This window comes from Panthera uncia (assembly GCF_023721935.1).
Source record: "Panthera uncia isolate 11264 chromosome C1 unlocalized genomic scaffold, Puncia_PCG_1.0 HiC_scaffold_4, whole genome shotgun sequence".
NCBI classification, from domain to species: domain Eukaryota; kingdom Metazoa; phylum Chordata; class Mammalia; order Carnivora; family Felidae; genus Panthera; species Panthera uncia.
The window spans coordinates 61,846,898-61,856,052 of NW_026057585.1; positions in this window are offsets into that span (position 1 = coordinate 61,846,898).

The window sequence follows — 9,155 nt, forward strand, 5'->3', positions numbered from 1 at the left end:
AGGCAGCGCCCTGCAGGTCATGAGTTCTGGTTTCCACAGCCTGGGCTCCACTGTGCCGAAGCAGCCCTGGCTGGCTGGGGGCACTTCCAGAATCGGAATATTAAGCCATGAAATCTCAGAATCCGAGAAGCGTGGAATCATAGAATTAGAACTTTATAGTCACGGAATCACAGTCCTCCTCACACCAGAGATTAAAGTTCAGGACTCCAGAAAGCATCCCATCCAATAGACTCATTGTGTAAACGGGGAAACCAAGGCCCAGTGAGGCTAAGAGATTTGCCCAGGGTAAAACAGTTCATGGCAGAGTTGGCACTAGAAGCCAGGTCTCCCGATGTCACCTGTACTGAGAGCTGTGTAACCAGTGATTTTCAAACTGGTCTCTGAAGGACCCTAGGGTTCTTGGCATGGCAGCAGAGAAGGGACAGCCAGGTGGGATCTCCAGGCTCCCTTCAACCTTCAACCCGAGCAGTTCTGTTTTCGTCCCATTTATATATTGGGGTTTGCAGTTATTTCCATTTGTGAGATCAGGTTTTCCTGCGCTGCCCAAAAAGTTGCAGCAAATCTCCGTGCTGTGCCATGTTCACTAAACAACCATGGCGAGCAGATGGGGGATGGTGCCAAAGGTCTCAAACTACATCCCAGGCACAATTCCTCGGTCACTTAGATGCGGGAACACTGCCTGTGACCTTCGCCAAGACTCCCATGCACATTAGTATATCAAAGGCTCTGAAAAGTCCAATGGCAAAGAAAATTTTTTTTTCATTTTGTTTAACTCAGTTTGCCACGCTTATTTAACTACAGAACAGTTTTATCCACTAGAATCTTTTGAGACCAGCATTCCATGGACTGTCTTTGGGGCATGCCGGTCTGTTGCGCAGCCTCTTTTCGGCTCGGTGTAGTGAGTGGGAAGGCCTGCACTGAGCCTCAGAGGTCCCGAGTGGGAGCCTTGACCTCTTACCGCCCCTCCTGTGACCTGGGCAAGACACTTCTCCTGTCTCCAGGCCTCTGAAATCTGAGCGTCTTCCATCCGATTCCCCTCCCCCAGTGCATCCTGTTGACGCTACTCACAGATAGTCCTGGAGGGCCTGTTTTGAGTCAGACTGTGTGCTCGCACTAGGGAAACTACAGTGAACAAGGCAGATGCGGTTCTGGTCCCTCTGTCCCAGAGCTTAGAGCCCAACAAGGAGTACGAAAACTAAACTTATAAATCTAAAAGGGAGGAGTGTGCTAGAAAGGGAAGGACTGATGCTAGGAGAGTGGATGGCAAGGGCTTTTAGCCTAGCTCTTGGGCAACCAGGGACAATGCCACTGCCCGGAGGGTAGAGGCTTCCAAGGCAGTACTGTCACTCAGAGTTAGGGTTGGTAGGGAGTCCCCCCTTAAGAGATGGTGGTCTGGGGCAGTTCTTTTGTGTCTTTGTCCCATTTTATATATTACATGTTTAAATGTTAGACACGGCCATGCAGTGTTAACCAGCGGCCCCTCTTGTCCTCCCCTTCCCGTCACCCCACATGGCATCCATGCTGTCTGGATACTGGCCCCCATCATGGGACAATGGTGAGGACCCTTGGCCATGCCTTTGGTACCGAGATGCCAAAAGGGCTTCTGTCATCCAGAGACTTGAGAGCTCGTGCCTTGCAAGATGATAAGTGACCCCAAGAAGGGGACTGGTTGGGGTGTATGAGGACACACTGTTTGAATTGGAGGTGAGGCTCTATCAGCTGGCTGGTCCTATCTGTCCCTCCTGATGAAGCCCCCTGCTGCGTGTTGTCAGTGGAGGGGGGGCACACAGTCGGGGTGATGGCCTCAGAAGGACCACTGCCTGCGTTCACCGGCACCGTGTCTCGCCTGCACGGCTTCCCAGCGCCCCCTCACTGGTCTCCCAGCCCCTCCCCTCATGCCCTCCATGCTACAGCCAGACCTGGTCTTTCAGTTGTGGTAAGAACACTTAACATGAGAGCTACCCCCCTAACAAATTTTGGTGCATGGTACACTATTGTTGACTGAAGGTACGGTGTTGAATGGCAGATCTCCAGAGCTTATTCAGACCGCTTTTTTTTTTTTTTAACATGCAGATCTGAGCCTGTCACTCCCTTGCTTCAAATCCTTCAGCTGCTCCCTGTTGACCTAGGATGCGGCATCTCAGCTCTGCCTGCCTCTCCAGACTCTGTCCTGTCCTTACCCCCCCGCCCCCACCTCGTATGTTGTGCACGGATACACTTGCTCTCGCGCCAGCGCATCCCTTCACGTTTGCTGCTCTCTGTGTCTGGGCCATCCCTCCACCCTTCCCACTTCCGCTTGCCTTTGCCTCCTGGTCCCTTGAGGACTTAGCTCGGTACCCCTCCCTCTCTGAAGCTGTGCCTGCTCCCACCACTCTGGGCTCCGTTAACGAGCAGGTTCTATGTTTCCTGCTCCTGCTGCACCTCTCAGACCGTCCGGTCTGCACGTGAGCACACCATGGGCCTGTGCACGGTGTCCCAGCGTGGGAGGGCGTGCAGTACATCCTGAGTGCCAAATATCTGCATAACAAACCACGGATATTCATGGGTACCTTACGGGTTGCAAAATGCATCTCATCTCTGCCAAAGCACCAAATGGTCACCAAAATGCATACTATTTTATTACCCCAGCCTACTGATGAGGAAAACCAAGCTTCCACGACATTAAGCAATTCTACAGGGTCACGTAGGGGTGCATAAATTCCAACACGCTGCAGTTGTTATAAAGGTTATATGTGACACATGAGTACACCAGGAGATGTGTGTAAAGGGTTTCATTGCTGCACTGTATGAAACAGCAAAGAATCAAAACTACCCATGTGTCCATCAATAAGAGACTAGAAAAATAAACTTCTATATTCACACAGTAAAATAACATATAGCAGCTAAAACGAATGAACTAGACCTACATGTGTCAGCATAGACTCAAAAAATAAAAACCCATAATAATGGAGTGGAAGTCAAGTTGTAGAAGGAAGGGTACAGGAGATACCAACACTCTGAAAGTTAAAAAACGCAAAACAATGCCAAATGCTCAGGAAGGGGGTAACCAACTTTAAGGATGGTGGTGACCTCTGGGGATGGCGTGGGGTGAGGGCTTTTCTTTTGATGTCTGCATCACTTCAATATAAAACCATTTGAACTGAGTATGGCAAAATATGAACATCTGGTGAATCTGGGTGATGGGGTCACTGATGTCTGCTTTTTCTGTGTTTGAAATGGTTCCATAATTAAAGCTTTAAAAAGGAAGACTAAATATGCCTGGTCAGTGTGCTTCAGAAACTGGAGGCTTAAAGACATTCATTCCCACCCCCCTCAGGATTGGCTGTGCCCTTTTATGCCTCCAGGCCTGTCTTTCATTTGAAACTGTTACGAGCACCTGCTGTGTGCCCTGGTCCGGGGCCACCACTTAGATAGGAAGAGCAGCATTGGCAGTCCTTGCTGTCCTTCTGCTTCTTCCTTTTTTCCTTCCTCTTTCTTGTTTTTGGTTTTTGGGTTTTGTTTTGTTTTCCTTTTTAAATGAGGCAGATCTTGTTTCAATATAACTTGGCAGAGCAAATAACTTGGCCTCTCGGAGCCTCAGTTTACTCATCAACAACATGGGGGGCAGTTGTGCTGTTTCCAGGGTTGTGTAAAGATGAAGGAAGCGTGGGTGATGCCCAAGCACAGCACCGAGCACAGAGCCATGCGAGAACCCGGTCCCTTCCTTCTTTCCCGTGTCTCCCTGGTGGCCCCGGCCGTGCCTGCCTCATGGCTGGCCTCTGAGAACAGCACTCGTTCTCAAAATTTTCGCTATCAGGAACTCCCCTTTTTATTATTTTCCCCATGCTTTGGAAGATTTTGATCCCAAATTGCGTGTATTAAGTCATTATTAATTTATCTCCCATTTTTTATTAATCAAAGACATAGATAGCTGCCCCTCAGAGCTTCTGATCTGTACAGCCAGCTGGTAGCTGCATGTGGCTGATATAACTCCAGCCAGAGGCACAGGAATGCAACAGCATGTGTGGTCTGGGTGGCCTGAGGAGGGGTAGTGTAGACCCGTCCTATTCATTTTCTTGTTTTCATGGACGGTGGGTTGTGGGGACTGCTGCCTCGCCTGGGTGGGTACTGTTTGCACAGGTCACTGACTGGTGAGCTAAGGGCAGAGTTTTCCATGCCAGGATCCAGCACAGGTCCCCACACGGGTTCGGGACCCCTCATGCCACACTGTAAACAGATGGCGTAGGCCAGTGCCACACAGAAGAGCGTGGGATTCACAGTGTTACGTGGCAAAGCTGTCTCCATGTGGATCCCACAGGCTCCGGCTGGAGACCACTATGTCATCCTGCCCCTTGCTCCAGATGCTTGATGGAGCATGCTAGCTTGTGACGGGGCGGGGCGACAGCCTTAACCAGGTCCTGGGTCTCAGCACTCAGCTCGGCGCCCAGCCCGGCACACGGGGCTGGGCGGTAGGCCATCCCAGCCAGCTGCAGGGGCAAGTGAGCCTGCATCAGGAACTCTACCCGGACGCGGGGAAACTTCGCCCCTGAACTGGCCGACCACAGAGGCACCTGGGAGGAAGAGAGGAGTGAGGGTTGGGTGCTTGCAACAAGAACATGGAATTTGGGCTTGAAGCCGATTATGTTAAACATAGAACCCCACGTTGGAGCATATACTTTGGAACAGTGGAATGAAAACTAGAATGTAGAATCAGGAACACAGAAAATAACTTTATAACTGGAAGGTGCAGATTCACCGGGCTTCTAAGTGGCTCAGCCTACAGCGAATGCCCCAGGGCCTATGACCCCTACCCTCCTCCCTGTCCTTGCACCCCCAGGCCACTGGCCCACACCTGCTCCTGGATGATGCTGATGGGCCAGAGGTGGTTGGGCTGGAGCCACGACCGTGTTCTCGAAGACGTCTGATTCTGTAAAAGTGAAAATGAGCGTGGAGGCAAACAGCATTTGCTGAACATCTACTGGATGCCAGGTTTTAGTCATCTGTTCCAGGCTGGCTGTGCCCCGGGGCAGGCTCTGAGCAAGGATTTGAGTGCAAGTTTACTGTGGAGGTGATTCGAGGGAGTGGGGGAGGAAAGCCAGTAAAGAGTGTGTTGATGGGCAGGTGACCCTGGGGGGCAGCTGGAGCTCGTCCGCTAGGGTCCACTCATAAGACTGTAGAGTGCACCTCAGAACTGTCACAGCAGGGCGACACCTGTTGTCCAATGGGAAAGGGAGGGGTGAGGCTTGCTCTGCCTCCCAGGGCTGGGCTCAGTGTCTGGCAGCCTGAGGAGCCTTCAGGCAGGGAGACACAGGAGCCCGGTGCTTGTAGGGACTTTCTGCAGGTTCCTCCAGCTGGGAGGGTGGTACAGGTGGCACATGAACAGTGTCCCCTAAGGCATCTCACTTAATTCTCACAGTCGTTAGAGAGAAGTAGCTTCCCTGTTTTGTAGGCAAAGAACCAGACAGATGCTCAAGAGGTAAAGCACCTGGTGAAGAGTGTGGTGTTCTCGCATGAGGGCAGGAGCCCATAGCTTGACTGCTCCCTCCCCAACCACCCCGTCTAGCACTATGTGCAGTGAATGTTGATGCGGCATCTGTTGAATGAATAAATGAGCTGGTGGGAGTCGCATGACCGCGGGTTGGGGTTGAGGCTGTGTAAGAAAAGTGCTCAGCGCTGTGCCTGGCCCACCCTGGGGTCTCAGTGAGCAGTGATTCTCCTTCTCTGCCCCCTGTAAGGGCAGCAGGGCTCTCTGCCAAGAAGTGAACCTCCATGCCTGGCTCAATGACCACCTTCAGAAAACTGCCCCCGAACCTGCAGATAGAGAGCCCCAGGGAGTCTCCAGCACGTCTCTACTGGCCCCATCCAATGAGCCCTGAAGCCTATCCAGGTTTTCCCCATGTTAACGCAACAAAGGAGAGCAATAGCTTGCCTGACTCCCTGTTACTCCAGAGCAGAGTGCCCTCTCTCAGTCTATCTCCCTGCACTCTCTCTCTCTCTCCCATATTTTCATCCTCTCCTTGAAGGACTGCCTGCAACTTGCACGGCTTCCTTTCTCACCTCCCTTCACTCCTCAACCCGCTGCCATCTGGTGCCCACCCCACGTGTGTCCCTGGTGTCCAGAGATCATTTTCCAGCGGCATGTGATGCTGTTGTCAGTTCCCTCCTTTCTGAGCATGTTTCCGCAATGGCATAATAATTCCCACCTCACCAGATTATTCTGGGGACTAAATAAATCCTCCTCCGTGCATGTATTGAGCAAACATTTCTGAACACCTGCTGGTATGCAGGCTTTCTGCTTCGTTCATGAAGACCCTGACTTTGGAGGGCTCCGCAATCTCCCAGGGTCACAGAAACGATTATAATAAATGTGAAAGCCTGGCACTCTGCCTGTACACGGTGGGCACTTGTGAAGGTGGGCTCTGTCTTATCTTTCTGCCTTCCCTGGGCCTCAGTTTCTACAGCCAGAAAATAGGTTGGAAGAGGGGGTTGGACTTGCTCTCTGAAGTCTCCTTCCCCCACAGAAGGCCCAAGGCCCTGGCCCACCCTCCTCAGGCTGCCCCACCCCTCCTCCACTCTGCCTCTTCCCTCTCACCTTGAGCTCCTGGGTGAGGCTCTGAGCAGTGATGAGGCCCCCTGGAGGCTGTGTGTGGCAACTTCTGCATTTGGAATTTCTGAAGCTTTGGCTGGCCTCCCTTCTTGATGGGGGACCTAATGAGGGAGTGCTGCTTCCCGAACCAGGATGGCCAGTGTGGCCTGAGGGGAAAGCCAGGTGGGAAGGTTGGAGACAGGAGGGACCAGGGGATAGAGGGGTCTTGGCCTCCATCTGTACCACTCCAGGCATCTACAGCCCTGTGCCCCAAGTCTACACCCCAGCTCAGACCTTGTCTTGCCTCCATGTGAGTAGAATTGCTGTCATGGTAAGAACATGAGCTTTCGAGCTGGTCGTACTTAGGTCATACTTAGTTCAAGTCCCAACCCTGCCACTGATCATTTGTGTGATCTTGGGCAAATCACTTCATTTCTCTGAAATTCACTTTGCTCATCTATAAAGTAGGAATGCTTTTATTCCATCTCTTAACAGGTATTTATTGAGCACTTATTCTGTGCCATGACAAAATACAGTTCTCTGCCCTCCCTGTGATCAGGTGCTGGGCACAGACAGACGGGAAGCAGCCAGGAGTCTCGACCAGGGTGGTCCTGCCTCCCAGGGGGTGTCTGGATACCTTGGGGGATACTAACACCTCCTCACAGAGCTGTGAGGGCTAAGTAGGATCAAGTGCCCAAAATATTGAGCATTGGCCTGGCACACAGTAGGTGCTCAATAAATGCTTGTTGAATAAACGAACTAATAAAAGCAGTCCTGCCTGAGCTCTGATTGCCAAACTATAAAATGGAGCTCGGCAATCCTTGCCTTGCAAAGTTGCTGTAAAGATTTTTAAATGTGTTTAAATTAATGAGTTTACATTAATAAATAGAATGTGCTATGTGCCAGGTATTTTTCTTCTAAACCCTTTGCAAATATTAACTCCTTCTTCTCATTTCACAGATAAGGAAGCTGAGGCACAGAAGGGGAAGGTTAAGGAACCTGCCCAAGGTGGCATAGCTTGGTTGTGGCTGGATATGCTTGTGCCTGGCAAACAGTGAGTTCAACAGTTGCTTTCCAGTGGGGCAGGAAGGTCTTAGGCTTGGTATCTGGTGCAAGGCAGGAGGCTCTGGAAGGCTCCCATGTGCCCGAGCTCTGGGCGAGGAGGGGCAGCTGAGGGAGCTGGTAAGAGGTGGACTGTGGTGTGAGAGTGAGAAGGGGAAAGGACAGGAGGGCCCAGAGGAGTAAGAGGAGGCAAACACTCCGGACACCTCTCTGGAGGCTGTAATCCTGGGACAGCCATTCCAGCAGCCTCTCCTGAGGCAGGGAAGCTCACCAGGGCAGTTTCCCCTTATGTAAGTAACCATGAACTTCCTGGACGGTGCCTTGGCGTGTTAAAGGTCCTGCCCACCAAAGCAGCAGGACTAATTGGCTATCAAAGGGAGGTGACAGGAAAAGCTGGGCCAGCAGGAGGCTCCCTTCCAGAGCCTCCCCGACCCCTCTGCTCCAGGCCCTGCCTCTTCAAGGACCCCCAGTGGTCAGGCTTCCCTGGAACCCACCCAGTACTCAGTACCAGCCCTGCAGCTCTGCAGTCCTGGGCTAGAATCCCAGTCCTGCCATTTACGGAAGACAGTGATCCTGGGTATTTATTGTGCCCCGGCCTGTGCACTGGGCGATGGTGGGGCCTCCTCGGAGGGGACGTGTGGATTACAGGGGCGACACAAAGGGCTTAGCACAACGCCCAGCTCACTATAGTGGTTTAGTGGTTACTCCAGTTGTTGCCGTAGCCCCCTCCAGACACCAACCGTGCACAGCTCTTCATGGTTCACAAAGCCCTTTTGCTCTCAGATGTTGCATTTGGTCCTCACGGCAGCCCAGGGAGCCCAGATAGAAAGCTGCATTAGTAACCCCCTTCACACATGAGGAAACTGAGGCTCCGGGGCAAGCGAGTGACTTGCCCAAAGTTACACAGCCTGTCAGATGGGGAAGACGCGTCCAAACCCAGGAAGATTTGAACCCAGACCTGTCACCCTTTCCACTAAACTGTGGGCTACTGGCAGTGCCCTCGCATAGCTGACGGTGAGCAGGTCCCATGAGGGGCCCATTCTCTGCCTGGCCCCTGGTTCTCGCCCTGCCCCAGGACCAAGTGCACCCACCCTGGCTGTGCTATGGGGGCGGTAGCCCCTCCTTGCATGGTTGGAAGGTTCGGTGAGATCCGATGTGGAAGGACCCCAAGCCGGGCAGGCCCCACAAATGGTGGCGATCCTGGCCCCCTTCTCACTTTCTTCTCATTGGCCCAGGAGCTGGAGGCTGTGAAGGTCACGCCCTTGTCCAGGGCCTCTCAGGGAAACCTGGTCCTTGGCCCATCTGTTCTTCTGGGACATCATTCCAGGTATGTGGCCTTTGCAATGTAGCCTTGGGAAAGGACAGGGTAGGGCGACTGAGAGAAAAACAAGAGACTTAGAGAGAGGAGAGACAGGGGAGGGAGGCCTCCTCTCCACAGAGTTCCAGCCCTGGAGCCAGGTTGTGGCTCCTAGAGCTGTGAGGGGCAGCCCCCTCCTCCTGTCTCCTGGGACTCTACCCCAACCCACCA